The 21,110-nt window shown below is 45.2% G+C and overlaps 1 long non-coding RNA gene across 1 annotated transcript; it reads left to right on the top strand.

Annotated features, from left to right (window-relative positions):
* Positions 1–583: 583 nt before the first annotated feature.
* On the top strand, positions 584–17,195 carry LOC107208618. Its single transcript, XR_001523268.3, has 3 exons — positions 584–771; positions 1,610–1,787; positions 12,295–17,195. It is a non-coding gene; the product is annotated as an uncharacterized LOC107208618 (long non-coding RNA).
* Positions 17,196–21,110: the final 3,915 nt, after the last annotated feature.

Genomic DNA, 21,110 nt, shown 5'->3' with positions numbered 1-21,110 from the left:
AAAAATCAGATAGAAAAAGCCAAACCTCACAGTCTGGACTCTCCACCCTGCTGCCCCAGAGCTGGCCCAGGAGGGTGATGTTAGACTTCAGGGACACAGGAGGTGTCTCTTCACCAAGGTATTGCCAGGAAATCCTGCTGATGGATTTCTTGCTCCCTGGTGGGATCTCCTTTACCAAACCCATCCCCTCCCTAGAGATCAGCTCATCCCTCTGTGTTATAGGGCAGTTTTGGGCAGGTGCAGTGTTCAAGGCTCTGCCAGAGCTGGTGCTCACAGGGATTTACTGTGGTCTGTGCTCTGTTGTGTAGGAGAGGTGCTTATTATAGCCTGAAATCCCTCCCAAGGCAACTCCCTCCTTGGAGTCAGCTGCACGATCTGGCTCTTACTTATCACTTATAAAGATTTTTAAAGCTTTCCTGCAAAACAAAAGATATATTTCTGGCTTGAGCAATAAGGGATCTGGGGAAAGCCAGGAGATGAAAGGTCAAGCAAGAGGAGCTTGTGAAACCACACTGGAGCAGAACTGCAGGCTGTAGTCAGCCAGGAGCTTGTACTGCAATTGACAGGGCTATTCATGGAAAGGGTTTTGATTAGAGTTGCCATGACAATGGGAAACACCTAAAAAAGATCTATGAAATGTTATATCGGCATCAAGCCAAGAAGTTAAGCCAAATCCTGTGCTCTGGTTATTCCTGTGAGTCAGTGCCTTTCATCACAGCATTGCTAAAAGAAGGATTTGCTCGTCTGACTTTGAAGATTTGGGAGAAACAGGTATGAAATGTAAATTATGATGGAAAAGATTCGTGCTGTAAAGAATTCACTGTGGAAGGGTGCTGGGAATCTTGTAAATACTGTTTTCAGCTCTTGCTTACTGTACTGCACATACACACATGGAGTCCTGTGATTTTGATGGACAGGTGGGTATGGCTGTGTTCTGAATGAATACAATATAGCACCCACTCTGCACGGCCTCTAGGGTCTAGGGATTGAAATTTCCATCTCTAAACCTTTAGTGAGAGTTTTCAAATCCAAAATGAGTGGCACTGAATTTCAAGGACCCAGCAAAAATTATTCACTTTTGCAAGCAAAGTGTTTTCTCAAGATATCAGAGGTGAGAAGAAAACCTGGTGTTGCCAATTTTTTAATGAATAATGATGTGAGGGAGGGTGGGTTTTTTTCCTTCATTAGAGGTATCTCTGAGTACAGGATCCCTGGAGCTTCCAGCAAGGACCAGAGACTGCATTCCCCTGACAGTTTGTTTTTTTAATTTTTTGCAGAACTGACCATGCTGTTAGCCTAGAGAAAGAAAGTTATGCTGTTGAGCCATATGCTTTCCTGTTATGTTCTGCAGAGAATAAAGCTGTGATTAGCTATTGCCACTTCAGTTTTAGCAGATTGACACCTCTCAAATGCCAAGATATGCCCAAATAAGCCCACAACAAATGCTTGTGAATGGACAGGCAACTGCATAGCAGTCATGGTGAAAGTCAAATAACAGCAGTGGAGTGGGGTGGGGGTCTCAGGTCTGCTCTGTCACTTCTCCTGGTGATGTGAATGCCTTTTGTGGGGATCTTTCACTTCTAATTTGACTTGTACCTCTTTCTTGCAGAGCACCCTGATGGACCAGCTGCCTGAAGGGGACAGGTGGATTTTATCCATTCAGGACAGCAGTGCAGGGTACAAAACACAGCCAGGGAGGGGCATCATCTCCTGCTTCTCCTCCTGTCTCCACCCCACCTAACAGCTCAGCAGCAGAAAGGACAGGCTTGTGTTCAAAGAGAATAATGGTATGTTAATGAGAGCCCTGCTCCCTGAAACTGCTGGTTCCTGTACTTTGGCTCTGGCTGTGGTATTGGAGAACATGGAATACCATATTTTACTGTGCAGGCTGCACAGATTCCCCTGCTGCGCAAATCCCCGCGTGTGAACCTCAGTTATCACCATCTCGTGCCTTCAAGGTACTGCATCCTTGTAGGGCTGAAGTCAGAGCTGAGGAGCCTGTCCTGCTTTCCACAAGCCTGTGAATTTCACTAATGCCACCAAGGGTTTTATGTCTGCCAGTACCAGACCCCCCCAGTTTATTCTGCCCTTGTTCCCTGCTTTTGTAACCCAGATATTTGCATAAAACAGAGCAGCAATGCCAAGTGCTGGTGCCTTCATTCCTGCTGCACAGGCTCCATATGCTGCCTATCTGTGTCAATTCCAGGGAGCTCTGCCATTGCAGGAGGACAATTTTCAGACTGTGTGTGTAAATTAGAGCTGACAGTCTGCAGCTTTAATTCATGGACTGAAGCTGATCTTTGCTCACATCCTACCCATCAGATAACCTTAGCACCATGATCAATACAGCCAGATAATTACAGTTAGAAGAAAAGCTAAGTGCAGGTTTCCAGTGTTTTTTTCATCAAAACAAAGTCCTAGGGATATGCTCCTGCCAAGGCTTAGACAATTCTCCTTTATTACACCGGGAGCTCACACAAACCTAATACTATATAATTCTTTCTATGTGAACACCCTCAACCAGAAATTCCCTCTCATCTAAATCTAGCTCCTCTAACTTGGTATGAGTCTCTAATTCTGCATGTGTTGGGGGGAAACTGTCCCTCTGTTTCCCTGCTGATCTAGTGCCAAATCCACTGACATCAACAGCCAGGAGGAGAATGGCTGAGAAAAAGGAAAACCTGATCCATGAAATTTCAGAGATTTCTGAAGAAAAGCCTTCGGCCTTTTCTACCTAAAGTTGGTTGATATAATTTCCCACTTGCACCTGGTCACCCCAGAACCTGTTTTTCAAACACATGTTGTTCTTTTGCTCTTTATGCATTTGCTTTTCCAGCTGCCATGTGAAGCTTGTTCTTTGCAGGCACTGATTTAGGAGATCCTGGCAAGCAGAAAGCCATTTCACACTGCCCTGGGAAACACGAGTCAGCCTGGGGATATCCTGATTTTCTGTGTCAGGTGGAGCACTAAGGAAGACACTGCTGCTGACCACAAACATTGACTGCCAAGCCTGAAGGATATGTCACTGTCCAATGCATGTTGTCAAGTGAAACATGGTGTTTATTTTCACTTTACAATTTACAGAATCAACAAGATCCACAAGGCATGGATGGATCTGGGTACCTCAGTCAGGACCCAAAGAACAGCTCAGTGATGGATAAAACTCACCCCTGTGCACCAGAGCAATGCTGTAGATGAACAGGGAAAGGCTGATGTCCAGCTCTGACTCCAAGGGCATCTGGAATTAAAGAGCAGTAGTAACCCTGCAGCAGCAAGAAAGGAAAATGACTGTGATCATTAACTGCACAGCTATAAATTCTCTGGGATGAGAAACTTTCACACAGTTGTGAAGAAGCCATCATCAGCATGGGCTCTGGTGCACATGCACACACACACAGCATATGTACACACAGAGAGATCAATAGATTGCATATGGTGCACATGGCATAATTCATGATTCTTCCTGAAGGCTGTCACAAATCTGAGATGTATTGGTTAAGAAGAGTACAGGGGTAGTCTTTTAATTAGTCCACAGCTTGGCTGCATTGTAAAATTTACTCTCTGACATTGCAGCCAAAATTTACAACCTTTTAAATCAAAGGAACATCTCATAGTCTGAGTTTTTGCTAATAGGAGGTGTTAATGATAAAAGCACAAGCCTGGAAAAGTAACATGTTAGACAATTACTCATAACATTCAGAAGTGTTTCTCAGGCCAAGGTGTTATCCTATAAAAATTAATTCGAAAATATATGGGGCTCCCAGATGCCTTACTCATATCTGTATATTACCTGCCTGATGCTGGTGGAAGGAAAGCTGCCCTTTGCTCCTCTGAGGTGAATTCTTCCCAGAAGTGCTGTTAAATGAGCAGGGTTTGGCTGTCATAGGGCCTCCAGCTCAGGCAAATCCATACAGGAGAGGAACAATTCCTGGTGAACACAGCCAGGGCTCAGCACCCTCAGTGAGCGCTCAGAGACCCTGAGAGGACAGTAGGACACTGGTTTGAGAGGATTTGGGTGTTGGAATAGATGACTGTGGCTCTTGGCCACAATATTTTGCTTCAAAAGACACACTTTATTCTCTCTTGGCTTCATAGCAGCTGTTGCCAGATGTGCCCTACTCTTTGGTAGGATAGGAAAGAGAAAGACATTATCTTCAGAGCTGGTTTGAGGACACACTGAGTGCTTCCTGCAGAAATAGCTGTTCTCTGAAAAAGTTTATGTTGTGCAGTTGTTCCTTACTGCTGACCAGTTATATTGTATGGCTTTTTCATTTGTTTTCAGTTATTTTGAAAAGTTTATTTTCAGTTTTGTCCTATTACAGCCATTCTTGCAATGAGCCTTCCTTTCGAGCTGCATGGTTCTTTCATATTGAAATGTTTCATTTGGAAAATGTCTAAAGGTGAATTTCAATCATTGAAAATTATTTTCCTTCAAAAATAGTAAAAAATATTGCTTAGGCCAGCCACTAAATATTCCAGGGTTTTCTATTCAGTGATTTCTAAACATGACTGCTGACAGAGTCTTAACTACCACTACAGAAAATTAACTGGAAAATCTTTTGCTCTTTAGGCTATGGTCCAAAGACAAAGGCAGGAGCACAAGAAGCTCGTTTTGACACCAGATATACTCTTTTTTTTTGTATTTATTACATCTGTTACCATACTGCAAGTAGTAGATTAGAGTTTCTCATAATAGACACACCCTAAACAGTTTACAGATTCCTAGAGGTGACTATGTTTGGTTTGTTCATTTGTGTTTTAATCAGCCCCAGAGGGAAAGTCTATTCCCCAGTCTGCTGAGGAATTTTAGGCTGCTGCACTGCAGGTTATGGCAATTGTGGGTGAATATGGCTTTCTGTGTCCAAAGTAGTGAAACTCTCTCATTACACTTGTTGATGCTTTCAGCTTCACCAAAGAAAACAAAGAAAAGGAGAAAAGCCTTTTTTTCATGGGCATGTAGTGATAGGACAAAATGGAATGGCTTCAAACTTAAAAAGGGTAGGTTCAGATTGGGTATTTAGAAAAAATTCTTTACTGAAAGGGTTGTGAGGCACTGGAACATTCCGTCCAGGGAAGGTCTGGATGCCCCATCCCTGGAAGTGATCAAGGCCATGTTGGACAGGGCCCTGAGCAACCTGGTCTAGTGGAAGATGTCCCTGCCTATGGCAAGAGGGATTGAAAATGGATGATATTTAGAGCCCCTTCCAACCCAAACCATTCTATGATTCTATAAACAGGACTGTGGTGGATAGTTTTCCTTATTTCCAGTAACTCTTCCCACTTCAGGAGACAGTCACAAGAAGAAGAGGTACTATGTATGCTTGGATATATTTCAGGGTGCTGCTTGCAAATGCTGCACTGGCCCCTCTCCTGCCAGTCTGTATGTCCTGGGAAATGCCAGCTCCCTCCAGGGCATCCCAGAGCCCAGCCTGGGAAAGGTTTTGCACCTGTGGGGAGGGAGCAGCAGAGGTGTGTGGTTTGGATGCTGTTGGCTGTGGGTAAAAGCCTGGGGAAAGCCCATTAGTTAAGAGCTGAGGCACCCGATGCTGTTATCGCTAATGCCTTCAGCACAGGACAGGGTTGCAATCAATTTCATAATAAATCAACCCCATTTTCTAATATGAACCAATTTATCTGCCAGGCTGACTTGCCAAACACTATTAGAGGCTGAGGTCAAACTGAAAAAGACATATCACATTTTCAGCTTCTCCTCCTAACTTCATATCTCCAAGGCACATTCTGCAGTCACTGGTTCACAGCTCTTCCCCCTCCCTGGAGACTTCTCCTTCAGGAGACTTTCATTTAGAGACGATACAGACAGAGCAGGAATTATGTATTAATGCCAGCCACTAACATGATAGCTAAGGCTGAAGCTATCACCTGCCTTTTGTCACCACTGTACTGTATTTATAGAGATAGAATAAAAAGATTATTTGAAAGTCTTGATTTGCAGCAGAACCAAGAAAATCCTGGTTTACTACAACTAAGCCAATGTTATGATTTTTATCTGTTTTCATTTAGACTACAGCTCTGGTGGAGACACCCATCTTAAAGAATTAGCAACGGTAAACAAGATAGGAGAGAGATTTGAGAATGTTATTTATAGAAGGAATCACAGAGAGATGGCCATAAAATGAGTAATACATAGCAAACATGGATAAGGATACACAAAAGAAACAAAGGAATCTCTGCCTTGAATGGTCATTGTACAGCACAGGCTTGTGGAAAATTCACGTACAGGGGAGCGAGGAGCTGGGAGCTGCTGGCAGCCAGGAGCCTTGGGCTGCACCAGATGAAAACATGAGTGTTTAACTATTCATGTGACATTACAGAGTGGCACAGTCAGGCACTGCCATTGCCAGACCAGCTGAGTATTGATTATCCCATTTGGAAGAGTTAAGGCATTGCTGAAAGCTGGAATAGGAATGACTGCATCAGCAATTCCCATCCTGGGCGAGCGTGCACGCGAGCAGGCACGGAAACAAAGGGTGAGAGGTGCCTTCCAGGGCAGCCATGGATGGCAAAAGTGGCCTTAGTCTAAAGAAAAGCTTGGAGCAGGAAAGGATAACCAAAACTGCAGCACAAAAGTGTTAACTTGCAGCCAGGCAGATACAAACCAGGTACAAGTCACGCATGAGGAATGCATTCTCTAATAACTCAAATGCCATGGCAGCAGCACAAATGCCACCAACACCCAGGCATCCATGGCAGCAGCTTGGCTTTTCCCATGCTTGCCTCCTTGCAAATTCCTACTTGCAACACTATTTCCATTAAACTAATGGAAATAAAATCCAGATTGCAGCATGTGTTTAAGGAAGTGCTTCACAATTTACAATGATGCCAACAAAATAGTCAGGATGACTTTTTTAATCAAAAAAAAGAGAAAGGATTGCAAGGGCTGTAAGGGTTCATACTTCTGAAAGATAAGAAAGCCAAAGCATTTAGAATGCAAATCTAGGTGAAGCACCAGTGCTCAGAAAGGGCAGTCAGTAGAAATTTCAGTGACACAGACAGTTACAGGAGATGCCAAGAAAGATGGCTGGTTTGACTCTTCCATGCAAAGGGAATTCTCTCTGGTGTATTTTTTAAAATCTTTTAGTTTTAAAATTAAACACTTACCTACTGGAAAATAACTCAAACTCTTTTTATTCCTGGCTAGGCACTTCTAATATCCCTTAATATTTTTCCCCTAATGCCAATTAAAAAAAAAAAATCCAGGCAGAGAAGAATTGGTCAAATCCACAGCAAACAAAATTACTTATAATGTGCTTTAAAAAATTATGGCTACAAAGGCATAAAAAGAAGGATGTACTCTCTTAATCTTTTCTTTCCAAAGAAGCTGGCCCTTTTCTATCCTATATTGTATGTAGCTGATATATATCAGTATATCTTCATATGCAAATATGATTTGAAGTGCAGCCTGCTGGACTCAGTGGAAGGGTTTCCTCTGGCATTCATCAGTGCTGAGCCAAGTCCATACTACTAATGAAATTTCTTAGATAGTAGTAATAACATTATGAGTGGTGTCACCTTTGTTATAAACCCAGGGACGATAATATTCAATTTGACACTACCTTAGTTTTCCTGAAACTTTGGTCCAGATGCCTCTCCCTGCCTAGCCATGAAGTTGACTACAATGAGAAAAAAGCAGCAGGAATGTGGCTAAAATGGTGAAATTCTATTACATTTATTCTGAATGGAAGCACAGTGAAAGGAGTAGGTTCCACAGAGCAACCACAAATTACTTCCCCACAGCCTCACAGATTGTAAGTGGTTTGTGCTGGTGACTTGGGTATCAACAGCCAAGAAAACGTAATATTATTATTCAGAAATTTCACCCTTGTGATTTTTGCAAAATGTTAAAATTACAAAATTGAAGGGAAAATGTTTTAGGTTGTCGTGAAGTTGTTCTTTCTCCCCTTCCCCACGAAAATCCCCAAAACTAAAACTCCAAAGGTCTAGAAGTAAATATTTGTTTGACTAAAGTCTGTTTTATCCCATCTTCAGCTTAAGGTTCTGAAGGAATTAAAATTAGAAACTTTTAAACTAATTAATTTTAAATACTGCAAAGAAGAGAATTAAATTTTCATGTCTGAGTGCCAAAACGAATCATTTGAGCTTTAGAAGTTAATTTTCATACACAGCTTCTGTTCATTTAAATTGTAGTTTTGGAGGACTTTCTTCTCAGCCAAACTGCAAAAGGGGCAGTGGATTTATGCACTGCAACACATCTGGATGAGGGGTCTGTGTCAGCTGAGCTGACCAGGAGGCAGGGAAGGGGACAATGAAGGTTTGCCTGGAGCCTGGGGATGTCACCTGGCGTCCTGAGCTGTGTCCCTCAGCAGAGGCTGGCTCCACCAGTGGAGCAGAGAGAAGCCCTGCTGACCTTTAGGCTGCCCTTGCTCCATCTCAGCCTGGCACAGGTCACAGTAACCCATTATCCCTCCCACTTCCACATGATGGAAAATTTTTTTGTTTGGAAAATCTCCCCTTATGAATAAGCTCGGCAGGGAACTCTGCAATAACAGTAAAATACCTGCCATGAAGCAAGTTGCAATTTCTTTCCCCGTATAAACCTATCTGTAGAAAATGATGCCACAGCCACTTACATTAAACTGTCAGTGAGCACATCCCTTAAAAGCTTTTTATTCTGTTTTTAATTTACGGTGCTTGACAAGGAGGAGAATTGAGCGTTGCTGGTGCCGATCCCAGCGTGGCTCAGCCCATTTGCTCTGGCCAAGTGCTGGGCCAAGTGCCCGACAGCCCCAGCCGTATATCCTGGTTTTTCATTAACAGATATTGTCACTCCACCACCTCTGCACTCTGTTTTTATCCAGCTACTAAGCCCTGGAAACCATTAGGTGTCTTTCTCCATTAGGCATTAAAAACAGGTACGTGTATTTGAGCAAGAAGCTTTCTCTGGACGCATGACACTTCCTCTCCTTTTCACCTACATGATCTCATTTATCCCACAGTGTTTTAGACACTTTGGGATGGACAGTGCACCAGGAGTGCTGTGGTCCTTCTGGCTGTGGCAAATAGGAAGGACAGGATCCCAGCAGGGACCACCCTCACACGGAGCAGCTCACAGCTTGTGACCCCTCCATCGACTGCTTTGGGGACATTTGTGAAAGACATCCAGGACAGAGATTCTGCTCTCACTTGGCTTCAATTTACTGCAACTGTAGCTGCAGCCCCACTGGAAATTGGTATCTGCAATCAATAAAACTCAGAATCAGCTTTAAACTTAAGGAGAAAAAGACCAAACCTTGGGATATTCCATATATCCCAAGGATATATGGAATATCCCAAGCAGCTGCTGACTTTTGCAGGGGAAAATATCTGTGCTTTTTAAAGAGTACAGACCCTGCTCCTGCTTGGTACGGTGCCAAAACAGCAGTGTCTCTCCCAGACCTTCACCCCTGTGTGATCACCACTGTATCAGATGTTTCAATGTCATAGTGTCAGCTCGTTAGTAAGGGGAAAGAGCTTCCCTTGATTAGCAGTACTCTCTGATCAGTAGGTATTTAAGGAAGCAGTCTCTGAGTGTTGCCTTCTGCAGCATGCATTAGGACAGCCCAAGGTTTCTGCCCCAAGATACATTCCTGTGGTCAGAAACAGATGGGTGTGGGACAGGGAATCTTGTCTGTGACTCCTGAGCTTGGCCCAGGAGCAAATTTCAGGAGCAAACACCCAGTCAAGCAATGTGGAAGACAAATGAGAAAATCCTCCTGCTCTGGGCAGACAGGGGAAGCAAAGGAGATCACCTTGGCCTCCCTTCTTGCCCCTATACCCACCCACCATGGTCTGTACGCTCAGGGAGCGTGGCTGGAGATGAAAGCTTCAAACAGCTTAGTGAGGCAGTAGATCTTTTATTCTCTTCTATTCTTATTTACGTGGTGGAAGGGCCAGGCTGGTCCCTGATCACAGTTTTGGGCAGCCTGTATAACTTGGGCATCTGGGGCAGCACTTGCTAGATTCCTGAGTTAAAATCATGGCTTTCAGAAGATGGTGGTCCCAAAAATCAGACAGAGATGTTGGGAAATAACTAATTGCTAAGAGAAGCAATATGGCTGGGCTTAGAGGCCTGGAAAACCTGCGAGGCCTCAAGGACAGCAGTGAAACCACTGCTCCTGTGGCACATATTTGAATTTCTGCCAGGGGGAAACTTCTGAGCTTTAACTAACAAATGGAGGTATTTTTCTGCCACAAGGAAGCTCTCTTTTGAGTCTGGGAAACCTAATCTGCTTGCAGTACTGATGGCTCATGGAAAAGTTTGGCAGATGGAAGCAGAGCGAGGCGGGGCAGGGTGCCAGGGATGCGGTGGAGTGGAGGTGTCCCATCCAACAAGTCGTGTCTCCACCCCACTTCAACTCCTTTTGAGAGAGGCACGAGTGTCTACCAGGGCAGATGTGTCTCGTGGGATAGTCACGTGGACTTTCTAGGAGCCTTGTGGAATTTGTTTCAGAGTGCACAAGAAACTGCATCATCTCCCAACAAGCTTTCCTTAAGAGCTGGTGCTGTCTCTCTGTGACTCAGTTCCCTCTGCAGGTCATGGACACATATCTTTTCTCCTGTATGTGTTATAAAAATAAATACATTAAAGATTGCACTGTCATTGGTGTCAGGTGTGTCCTACAGATAGGAATAAAAAGAATGCTCTGTGATTCTGTGATTCAAATGCACCACAGCAGATCTCCAGCACACTCATTTCTGCAACAGCAGGGAATGCCAGAATCTCTGTGCTGGCTGCTCTTCGTCTCCAGTGAGTGGCTCCAACATTTGGGATTCCCAGCAGGCTGGGAGTGAGCTGACAATGATGCCTCAAGTACTGCAGGTTGTTCTCGTAGCACCAGGTGCTCCCAGATGGGAGATGGAGATGATGGAGATGATGGAGATGATGGAGATGATGGAGATGATGGAAAGCTGCCCATGCACAAAGCCTCCCAGCACCTCCAGTGCCAGCTGCTCCTGGATAATCACCTCAGGCAGCCAATGCAGACTGGCCCAGGCTGCCTCTGGGCACTGGAGAGCTGTGGGACACTCTGGAGATGTCTCTGTGCCTCCAGTTCTGGTGGCAAACCTAGCTGCAAGTCAACACAGCAACACCCGTGTGAGACATCACATTTTGTAGCTTTGCTTCATTATGTCCAGAATACCCAGTAGTGGTAAAATCAAAGGGAGTCTTCCCATCTTTGCAATCTTTCCTGCCTGTACATTAAATAACAGTGGAAATACATTCATTCTGCCCTCAGTAGAAAAAAAGAGACGCTTGTCCTTCCCAATATTTGTTGGCTTCAAAACATCACCATGACATTCCTAATCTCTTTTACTCTTCATTGTTGAAATACAGGATTTTTTTGAAACAGGTTTCTAGTGTAGACAAAAAAACACTGTATTTCCTTCAGACTGTGTGTCCTCCGGGCTTAACAGTCATCCTCCTTTGTCCTGAGCCTGAAATGAAGCCCAAGATGAAGCAGGATGCTCAGCTGGGAACATTGGGACAGTGGGGCCAGGGCAGAGCCTCTCTGGTTGCTGAACTGATGGGCTACCAGCAGCTGCACTGGGAAATGATTGATTAGTTTTGCCTTTGCCATCTGCTAATTAGCTAAAGGAATGGGTTTGCAGATCCAGAGAGCTGCCTGAGGGGAGGAAAAGAGCCGAAGACATTGGCACCCTCGGGTCAGTGCTGACAGCACGCAGCAGCTCTTGAGGCTCCCAGCAAGGAGCAGCTCATGGGTCACGTTTTCTCCAGCCAGGAGCCACTTGCTGCCCCTGCCCGGCTGCCTCCATGGTGAGAAAGGGGAGGAAGGGGGAGAGCCTGCTCCAGAGCTTGACTTTAAAAGTCACAGTGACTTTAAAATTAAAATGAGTGAATCCATAAACGCCTACATGTTGGCATTGTTACTGTCAGAGCAGGGGACTGCAGGATCACCCTGGGGTTGAAATCCGGCCCCCAGCTGCACTCAGGCCTTAATATCTGGGAGCAGCATGGGCAAGTGAAGGGCAGGGTTTGGTGCCAGGACTGGATATAATTTCATGTGTTATGTCCACTTTATTGCCTACTTAGAAATTATAAAAATGTACTGTATTTTAAAACTGCAGTCATAGGACAGCAGTTTCCATCTGAATGATAATGAAACACACTCCAAGGTTACACTGGGACTTCACTGGTGCTATTAGAGATCAGCTCAAAGCTACAAAAGAAAAAATATATTGCACTAATAAGTGTTCCTCGTGTATAAGTTCCCCTTCAGGAGTAATTAAATGTGACTTTTTTTTTTTTTCTTTTAGATGGCTGATTTGTGGGATAGCTGTCATATTATTGTCTGACGCTCGAAAAAGAGAATTTGAAGACTGAGATATTTAAAGACAGTAACAAGTCACCCTGGGGAGAATTCCCACCTGCCTATGGCAGGAGCTACTGCTTGGGAAACGTGCTGCCAGGTCCATGAGTGAGGCCACAAAGGTGAATTTGACCCTGCTCCCTCCTTCCCATGGAGAAGAAGCTCAGGGGCACCTTCAGCTCTCCTGTCTGTACCTCCCACGGAAATGCTTCCAGAAATGGGAGGCTCAGTCTTTCAGGATCTTGGAAAGTCTCTGTATTGCTGGGAGGCATTGACCCACGCTCTTGCATGGCCATGCAGATGAATCCAGCTGTGCAGCCAAGGGATGAGCCCAGGAATGGACCTGGGGATGCAGTGGGGAAACACCTGCAGGGTGCACCCAGGAGTGCATCCCTGGCTTTTTACCTAAGCTGAACACACACCTTTTGTCCAGCACTGGAACAGGCTGCCCAGGAAAGAGGTGGAGTCACCATCCCTAGAAATGTTCAAAACCCTTGGCAGAGTTAGATAAATTGTTGGACTTGATGATCTTTTCCAACCTTACTGGTTCTCTCCTAGAATCTTACATAGCCATTAACCATCACAGGGGCTGATTTTTCAAATGTGACAAATCACAAAAGAACTGCATGAAACTCACTATAATCACACTTCTGTGGCTCAACAAATCACACCAGGCTTCTCCAAGTCCCCAGCAGCCATTCCCCACCCATGAAGTAGACCTGTGCTAGCGAGGCAGAGCTCATCAGCAGCATGGGGCTGTCACTGGCTGCTCTACCCAGGTCTGGAGATGGGCAGCAGCTGCTCCAGACACCTGTGCTGGAAGCTGGGTAAGAACTGGGAGAGAAGTCCAGCACTGGCAGAGACTCTGGGTCTCCTCTGCAGAGGAACAGTGACAGATTTCACCTCCTGGCTGCTTGTGTGGATAAGGGAGAGAGGGGGTGGCCAGACGGGTCTATTGAGTATTTTATGCCACTGAGGCCAAAGGAATTAGCGTGGGGGCTGGGAGGGAAAAGCTTGACTCAAGCTTTCACAGACATATATCCACACAATTAAGGTCAGGGGCTTATGGCAGTCAGTTCTATTTCTATTTGTTTATTTATTTGTTTTCTTAATGGCTTGGTTTCAGTGCTGGATGGCTGCATTTGAGCCCTGCAAGCTGCTGATTTTGCAATCCTCTCTCTCTGGTGAAAGTACTTTGTTTATATTACCAGGCATGTGTTATTTCAATTTTTGTTTATATCTCCTGTATCAATCAGTGAAACAGTCTGAAGAAACAAGGCCAGGCCAAGGAGAAACACGCAGGTTTTGTTTGGACTGAGATTCAGCATTCCTGAAAATTGGCTGCACCTCAGAAAAACTCTGCAAGTAATGGTATTTACTGCTCCCCTCCTTGCAAACAGAGCTGAAACCCAGGTTTTCCCACCAGTGACTTGATGGGGAAGGTAGAGCTGATTAACCCCTTGATTCCCTCACCTTATGAACTCTTTGGATGGTAAAAAAAATCCTTTTCTGGGACAAGCCTCAGGATGGACTTGGCCACCCCATTGATCTCTGTCATCCGTGCTGAGGGCTGGTGCTCCGTACCTCACTAACAGGACAGGGGCATCCATGGCAGAAACCAGACCTGGGAACAGATCTGTGTGCATCTGCTTTTACCCTCTCCCCCTGCCTAGCACAGGAACAAATCGTGCCTGCTCAGTCTCTGCTGCCAGGGCTCTGCACAAGCCGTGGGATCAGAGCATGGGCACCACGAAGGCTCAGCCCTGAGCCCATGGCGAGCACCGGGATGGGAGGGGGCCAAGCCTGGAAGATGGGCTGCTCACCCCCAGCTGCTGGGGCTGGCAGGGGACCTCTGGGTTTAGCTTAACCTCCCTGGCTGTCAGGGCTGTGATCTGACCTGCAGGCAGCCAGGGGGAGAGGAAAGGAGTGGGGTCACTGCCACCGAGGACCCGAGCTGTATTTTCATTTTGGACTTGAGGTTGTCGCCTACTTGAATCAAAACAAGAGTCTTCCAAAAAGCAAACATGGGGAGGAGGAAAAGAGTGCCAGCCTACAATTGCTGGATAGGTCAATGTGACAGCTCAAGGATTTACAGATGAAAGCTTAAGGACGCAGTGCATACATTTGTGCCTGAGATGAATGTAAAAGGACATAAATACCAGTTAAAATGTACTTTAAGAAAAAAAACCCAACACACTTGTACTCCAGTCATTACAATTCAAACAAAGCAATTGTCAATTCCCTAGCAATTTACATTTAAATGCACAATATAATTCTCATGCTAAATTGTCTATTTCCAGCGTAGGCCTTGCTCAGAGTGTGTCTGGGAGGGGGAAGAGGAAGGCTGGAGCTGGACTTGTGGATAGCCACTGGTCTGGGGGAGCTGTGCTGAGCAGCTGAGCTGAGTGACCTCTTTTTCTGGTTTCCCTCAAACAAACGGGGACACTCATTTTTCAGCAGAGAAACCCAGAAACATTTTCACCTCAAAAGCACAGAGGAGATGGGTAGATCTGGAAAAACAGGATCAAGATCAAAATGTTCATGGGTAGCAGGGCCTTAATATAACATTTTTACACACAAGCAGGTCCCTCATCAGGCAGAAAGGTCTTGTCCTATTCCATGCTCAAAACCAAGCCCTCTCCCAGAACTCTTCTTATTGCAACATATTTCTGCTAACAAGATAAGACTTGCTGTAACATCAGCCTGCCTACACGTCATCCACTGCCTGCTTCCCATCTGTTAGTCTTGATATTTCCTTAATCTCTTTCTCTCACACAGCTCCATGAATAGTTCCCCTCTGTAGCACAGGGAGTGAAATTGGAGAATGCAGCATTCCTCTCTGGGAAAGGAATATATTGGTTTGAAATGAGAAGCTTAAAGGCCCAGGCAGGTTGGCTGTTCCCTGAGACAGCAGAGAGAAATGCAATGAGAAAATGGAGGGAGAGCTGAATTTGAAGTGTCTGTTCTTTAATTATAAATGTTCTTCCTCCAAACAGCTTTTCTTAACAGCTGGTCATCAATTACACAGAGTTACTGAGGTTTTCAGACAGGAGATCAATAAATGGGATTTTTTTTTTTTTTTGGCCAGGAGAAACCATTACATAATGGCTGTGTTTCTTCCCTCTGCTTGCCAAGCTTTCAGGAGCTGGCAGGCATTCAAGACAGTGAGGCTATTCTTAGATGAGGGGCACAGCATCAAACTCAGCAGCAGCAGCAGCAGCGTGGTCTCCAATGCCTGGAGCCCAGGAGGGGATTTGGGGAGGGTCAATATGGGACAGGACACATCAGCCCCACCCACCCTGAGAAGGGCACAGAGCTGGATGTGACTTCTGGAGGATGTATGGTAATAAATCAACAGCCTCAGTGCAGCAGCGTGTCTGAGATGCTTTTAAAAACATGCCAGATCTAAATAAAACCAGACCAGACAGTGACAGGGGAAGATGGACAGCCTTCCAGAGCTATCTACAGCTTCACAGAGGAACCTCAGGATGTGAGGCAGAATAAATATACCTGTAGAGTAGCAACTTGAGAACTGTACACCTTTCTTGTCTGGTTTATATATGTTATTTGCAGTGAAATCGAGGCTATCTGCACAAAAAAAAAGGGAGAGCTGCTTTTTCACAGCCTGCAACCTTTGCTGCGTTTTCCATATAAATCAGGCTGCTGCTGTTTGCTCTTAATGGAGGATCTCATCTGTGTCTTTGCAGATGACCTGTCTCACACAGACATGACACATAAGCATTTCCAGAGACATTTCTGTGACCTGCTATCATGCCATAAACCATCTGGCTACCTCTATAGTAGCAGAGCTTAAAAACAAGGCCACTCCCTTTGCAATCTGTGGCTTACAAATAAAACAGAATTCTGTGGAAGGGTTGTGCTGCCACAACCTGAGGTTGTCACGTGCCAGCCTGGAGCTGCAGCAGCGTGTTCCAGCCACAGCCAGCACTACATAATAGATTTGTCAGCTCCTCCTGGCACAAAGCTGCTGTATGGGATGGTGCACATCTATCAGGTGAGAGCAAGCCAGGTCAGGCTCGTTAGGTTATGCTTGGTAGAAACATAAACCTAAGAAAAAGCAAATTTTCACCTGCCAAGGGCTGAGCAGGGGAAATGCACCTTTTCCACTTCTGGAGGTCATCAGTATCAAGAAGGGAGGGCAGGACCAGGGTGGGCTGAGAACCAGCCTGAAACCACTCATGTGAGTGCCTCTCATGTGAGCATCAGCAGCGAGATCCCCGCCAGGGTGGTCCTTGGAGGTGTTCAGCAAAGCAATGCAAGAACCAGAAAAAGAAACCCCAAATATTTTCATGGCCCAAACAGTACGTGAGACTGTTCAAGCTGCCAGAAAGGCCTGGTGCTCTGGGGAGAAATGAAAAGATGTATTTCAAAGCACAGCAATAAAAGCACATTACAGCACCTGAGCCAAAACGTGCTCTCAGTTCACCTTCCAGTGTAAGATCCAGAACAAGGCTTGGCTGACATCCACACGTATAAAGGTTTGGTCTCAGAAAGAAGGACTTCCAAGGCTGTTTCCCAGTACAACAAGCTGGGGCACAAAGGCATTTGTGGTGTTGGCTTTCCCCACACCCCAGGGGTCTTGCTGTGATAGTTCCAGGCATTACATAGCCGCAGATTTTCTTGTCTGACCTGTGAGCAAAGCAAGTATAATTCAGTCATCTTGGATCTGACAGCTCTTCTACCTGCCTCTGCAGATGATTTCCTTTAAAATAAGTATGGCTTCTACTGCCAGGTAGTCAGTGAATCCTGTTTGCAAGCAAGATGACCAACAACAAAACCCCTTGAAGAAAACTAGCCTAATGTTAGAAATAGCCCCTCAAGCAAAGGCTTCACAAAACAAATGCACATCACAAGAGCAGCACAGGCCTCTGTGATGCCATTTCCAAGATTAATTCATGCTTAATAAACAGCACAATAAAGCCAGTTGGTAGCAATTCTTTTCTCCAGGCCAAGTAATGCTTATTGCCTTTATCCTATCTGATGCATATGCAGAAGGGAACACTCGCCAGCCTCGGTACAAAAAGACAAATTACACTTTATGGGTGACACTGAAGGAAGAGATAGAAATGTTTGCACAGAGAAAAACAGTAACCTGGAGTGGTCCTGAGGTAAGACCTGGTTTTCAGGGGGGCTGAATGAAATCTATTGTCCTAGAGGGGAAGAGGTAGATCCTGCCAGGTACAGGTAGGGGTGGCATCCCTCTGTTACCCATGAGAGAGAACCAACCTGCAGCAGCTGATCCTGACCTGGAGGGGCCCTGGCAGCCCCTTGGACCCTTCCACCAGCCCCACCACAGACCTGCACCTTTAGCCCAGCAGCAGAGGCACACAGCCTGCTCTCATCTCACACTTCTCAGGCTCCTTCCCTGCCTGCGAGTCACTTGCGTTTCTCAGTCTGCTCTGGGTCACCCACATTTGCTTTTTCCCTGAAGAAGGGGAAAAATAAATTAATGAAATGCTACAGCATGCAAGACACCCTCCCCCTCACCGCCTGGCTTCTCCTGTGAAGACTGCCAGTGCTTCACCTCCTATTTGATGTATATTCAGCACAAGACAGGGCGGTGCGGTAGTTTCTGTGGGCAGCAGAAATGAAAGGGAATGACAGAGGCAGGAAAAAAAAAAAGAAAAAAAAAAAAGGAAAGAGAAAGATCCTATAGCTCTTTGATTGTGCTCTTTGTTTGAGGTATACAAAAAAAAAAAAAACCAACCTGCTGAAGGATTTGTCTCCCCGACATAATAACCTGCTCAGGGGACTTGTCTCACCTTCCACGGGAGTTCCTCAGAAGGGATCCCACCTCCCAGGCTGCCCCTGAACAACAGGATTGCATTTGGCCAAGGCTGAGATTCTCTTCTGAGCCCTTTCTGCCCCAGTTTTGCCCCAGGACCACTGCTCACCAGGCTGGCTGGGCTGTGCAGGGTGCTGGGTGGAGCAGGGACCCCCAGCTCAGGTGTGCTGGAGGCATCTGCAGGAGCCCCCCTGGGAGGGCAGAAGGGGCTGCCCCACCTCAAAGCCTGGACACCAGAGTGCAGGAGAGACAGCAACAGATGGACACCTCACAGCACAGACCCTCGTGGGGTGCAGATCAGAGAATTGTCCCCAGACTCGTGCCCTTCAGAGCAATGGATGTGTGCTGCCTGCAGGCTGCCAAGAAAGAGTTAAATTCCATGATTCAGCAGGCATCTGCTCAGCTCTCAGGAAAGCTTCTTTGCTCAGAAGATTTATGTCAGTCTTGAAAGAAGGGAACCAGACCAAACTAAAGCAAATCAATGGCATTTTAGGAAAATATCCTTTTTTCCCTGAACTTCTGAGCATTTCCTCATTACATCTGCTATATTAATTTTTTTTTCCTTTTTGTGACAGTACTGCAAACTTCTAGTCCTGGGAATAACTTCAAAACATTTAAATCATTCTCCATTCTTCAACATTTGGATGTTAAATTACTTTACAAGTGTTTGTGGGTGTTGGCCAAGATTTTCAAAAGCAACTATTTATTCTATGTGCCTGCACTTTTGGATGCCTTCCTGCACTGCAAATTTCTGTAATGGGGCTTCACTTTCAGAGGTGCTGGAGAAACAAAGATACTTATCTTTTCTGAAAACCTGATCTTTAATTTGGCAGTACCTTTGTGAGAGAAGAATGGTCAGGAGCTGGGGGGATATATCCAAAGTCATACAAGAAGGCTGGGACAAGCCAGGCATGAAGTAAACTTTGCTCAAAATCACATTAATTGCAAGACCATTCTTATTGTGTTAACTCCAGCAGAAAAGAAGTGCCTTCTTTGCAGGAAAAGGTTATTTTCATGACCAAAAGAGCACTTAAAAAGAAACAAATGCGCTTTTGGCAAGTAAAACCAAATCTACTATTTGATATTTTTAATTTTTTCCTTTTTCTTGTGCAATTTTAGCTTTTTGGGAAAATAACAAAGATACTGAGGCAAAAGATGAAAACAAATGTGGGATCAAACAGCATTTTGCCTGAAGGGCAAGCCCGGAGTTCTGGACAGTTTGCCAAATAAAGACAACTTGGCTGATAAGAATGGCTCAGCAAATAAAGCATGTGAAGAAAAATTGTAGTAATCAAAAGGGGCCTCTAGTCTCATTTATTCTTTTTTTTTAACATATGACAATGACACAAAGGTAGAAAGGAGATAGGACATTTAGGCTTTAAAATCATCACTGCAGCCTTGGAAAGGGACTGACTGATGGATTGGGTTAATTAACTATCCATTAGTGGTGTGTCCAGCACAGCAAACGCCAGATCAGCTGCCGGGCGATGCCACACGCGGTGCTGCGGGGATTTCATACAAAGGGCTTTGGAGCAGGGAAAGCAGTTCCTGCTTAAATAACTCCTAATGGAGGACTGTGTTTGAACAGTGATGAGAGGCTTTTATGTGCCTTCAGCGCTGTGAGAGAGCTGAAAACCTGAACTCTCAGCTCTCTCCTGGCCAGAGGAGATGAATGAAGGTTGTCATTGTTCGAGGCGTCATCACCATCAGAAGAAATTTTAGACACCGCCGGGAAGGGGAAGCAGTTTTTCATCTGAGCAGCCTCATCTGTTGTGCAGAGCTGTATTCACAATACAGATTTTCTTCTGGACAGAGACACTACAGCTCATTCCTGCCCCACTCCTGCTCTGTCTGGTGTGCTCTGCAGGACACCTGAAGGATGTGGGGACAATGTCCCTGTGGCAGGGGGGCAGAGCCAGCCCTGGTGGTCCTGGCTGTCCCACTGAGCTGGGAGCTGCAGGGACAGGGCAAAGGCTCAGGCCCTGCGTGTGCAGGGCTGGACAAAACAGTGGCAGCCCTGGGAAGACTCCTGTGAGCTGCTAGAGCAGCTGCAAACACTGTGCTGGCACATATCAGGTGTCACTTTGGCCTTTCCAGGAACCAGAAGCTAGAAGGAGCAAACTGTGTATATATGTATATATATATACATATCTATATATAAAATAAATTTATATATCTCTACCTCAGTCTGTCTATCTATCTATCTATCTATCTATCTATCTATCTATCTATCTATCTCTCTCTCTCTCTCTCTATCTATCTATCATCTGTCTATCTATCTATCTATCTATCTATCTACCTATCTATTGTAAAGTTACTGTTGCTTTTCCCTTCCGTGGCTGCAATTTCTATATCATATTCCTTAGGGAATAAATATAGCATTTAGTGGGATACAAAGGCAGGATTTAGCTCATGGCAGGGCAGTGGTCAGGAGCAACAGATCTGGGAACCAGGAATGCTTCTTTGGTGCTCACCTCTTAGTGAGCTGCTGATACAAAAAGAAATGTGGTTTGTACACAGTTCTTGGGAGACTTCTGCAGTCCTGACTGCTCAAAAACTATTTTGTTGTCCATTTATGCTCACATTAATCACACTTTATGTCCCACAGAGTGTGGTGGTCTGACTTGGACCTCCATACCTGTCTGTAAGGTAACATAGTTGTCCATCTTCCCTTGTGGATTAAATTCTGTGGGCGAGGGATACCAGTAATCACTAATTCCTCATCTGAACAAATTGAGTGTAGCAAGATTGACCACAGATGCATTTTCAGCAGATTGAGGCCCATGATTTCAAACTGAGATGCCTTTGCATGTACAGTCCTGCTGCAGGCTCACACTGACGTATTTTTGTAGCCATTTCTCAGAAAGGGATTTCATACCCCTCTGAAAAATAAAACAAAACCCCAACCTAAACGGGATTAACACTGCCTATGTAGAGAAAAGCAGTGGAATGAATGA

This window comes from Parus major, chromosome 9 (genome assembly GCF_001522545.3).
Source record: "Parus major isolate Abel chromosome 9, Parus_major1.1, whole genome shotgun sequence".
Taxonomy (NCBI): domain Eukaryota; kingdom Metazoa; phylum Chordata; class Aves; order Passeriformes; family Paridae; genus Parus; species Parus major.
This window is presented reverse-complemented; position numbering and strand designations above follow the sequence as displayed.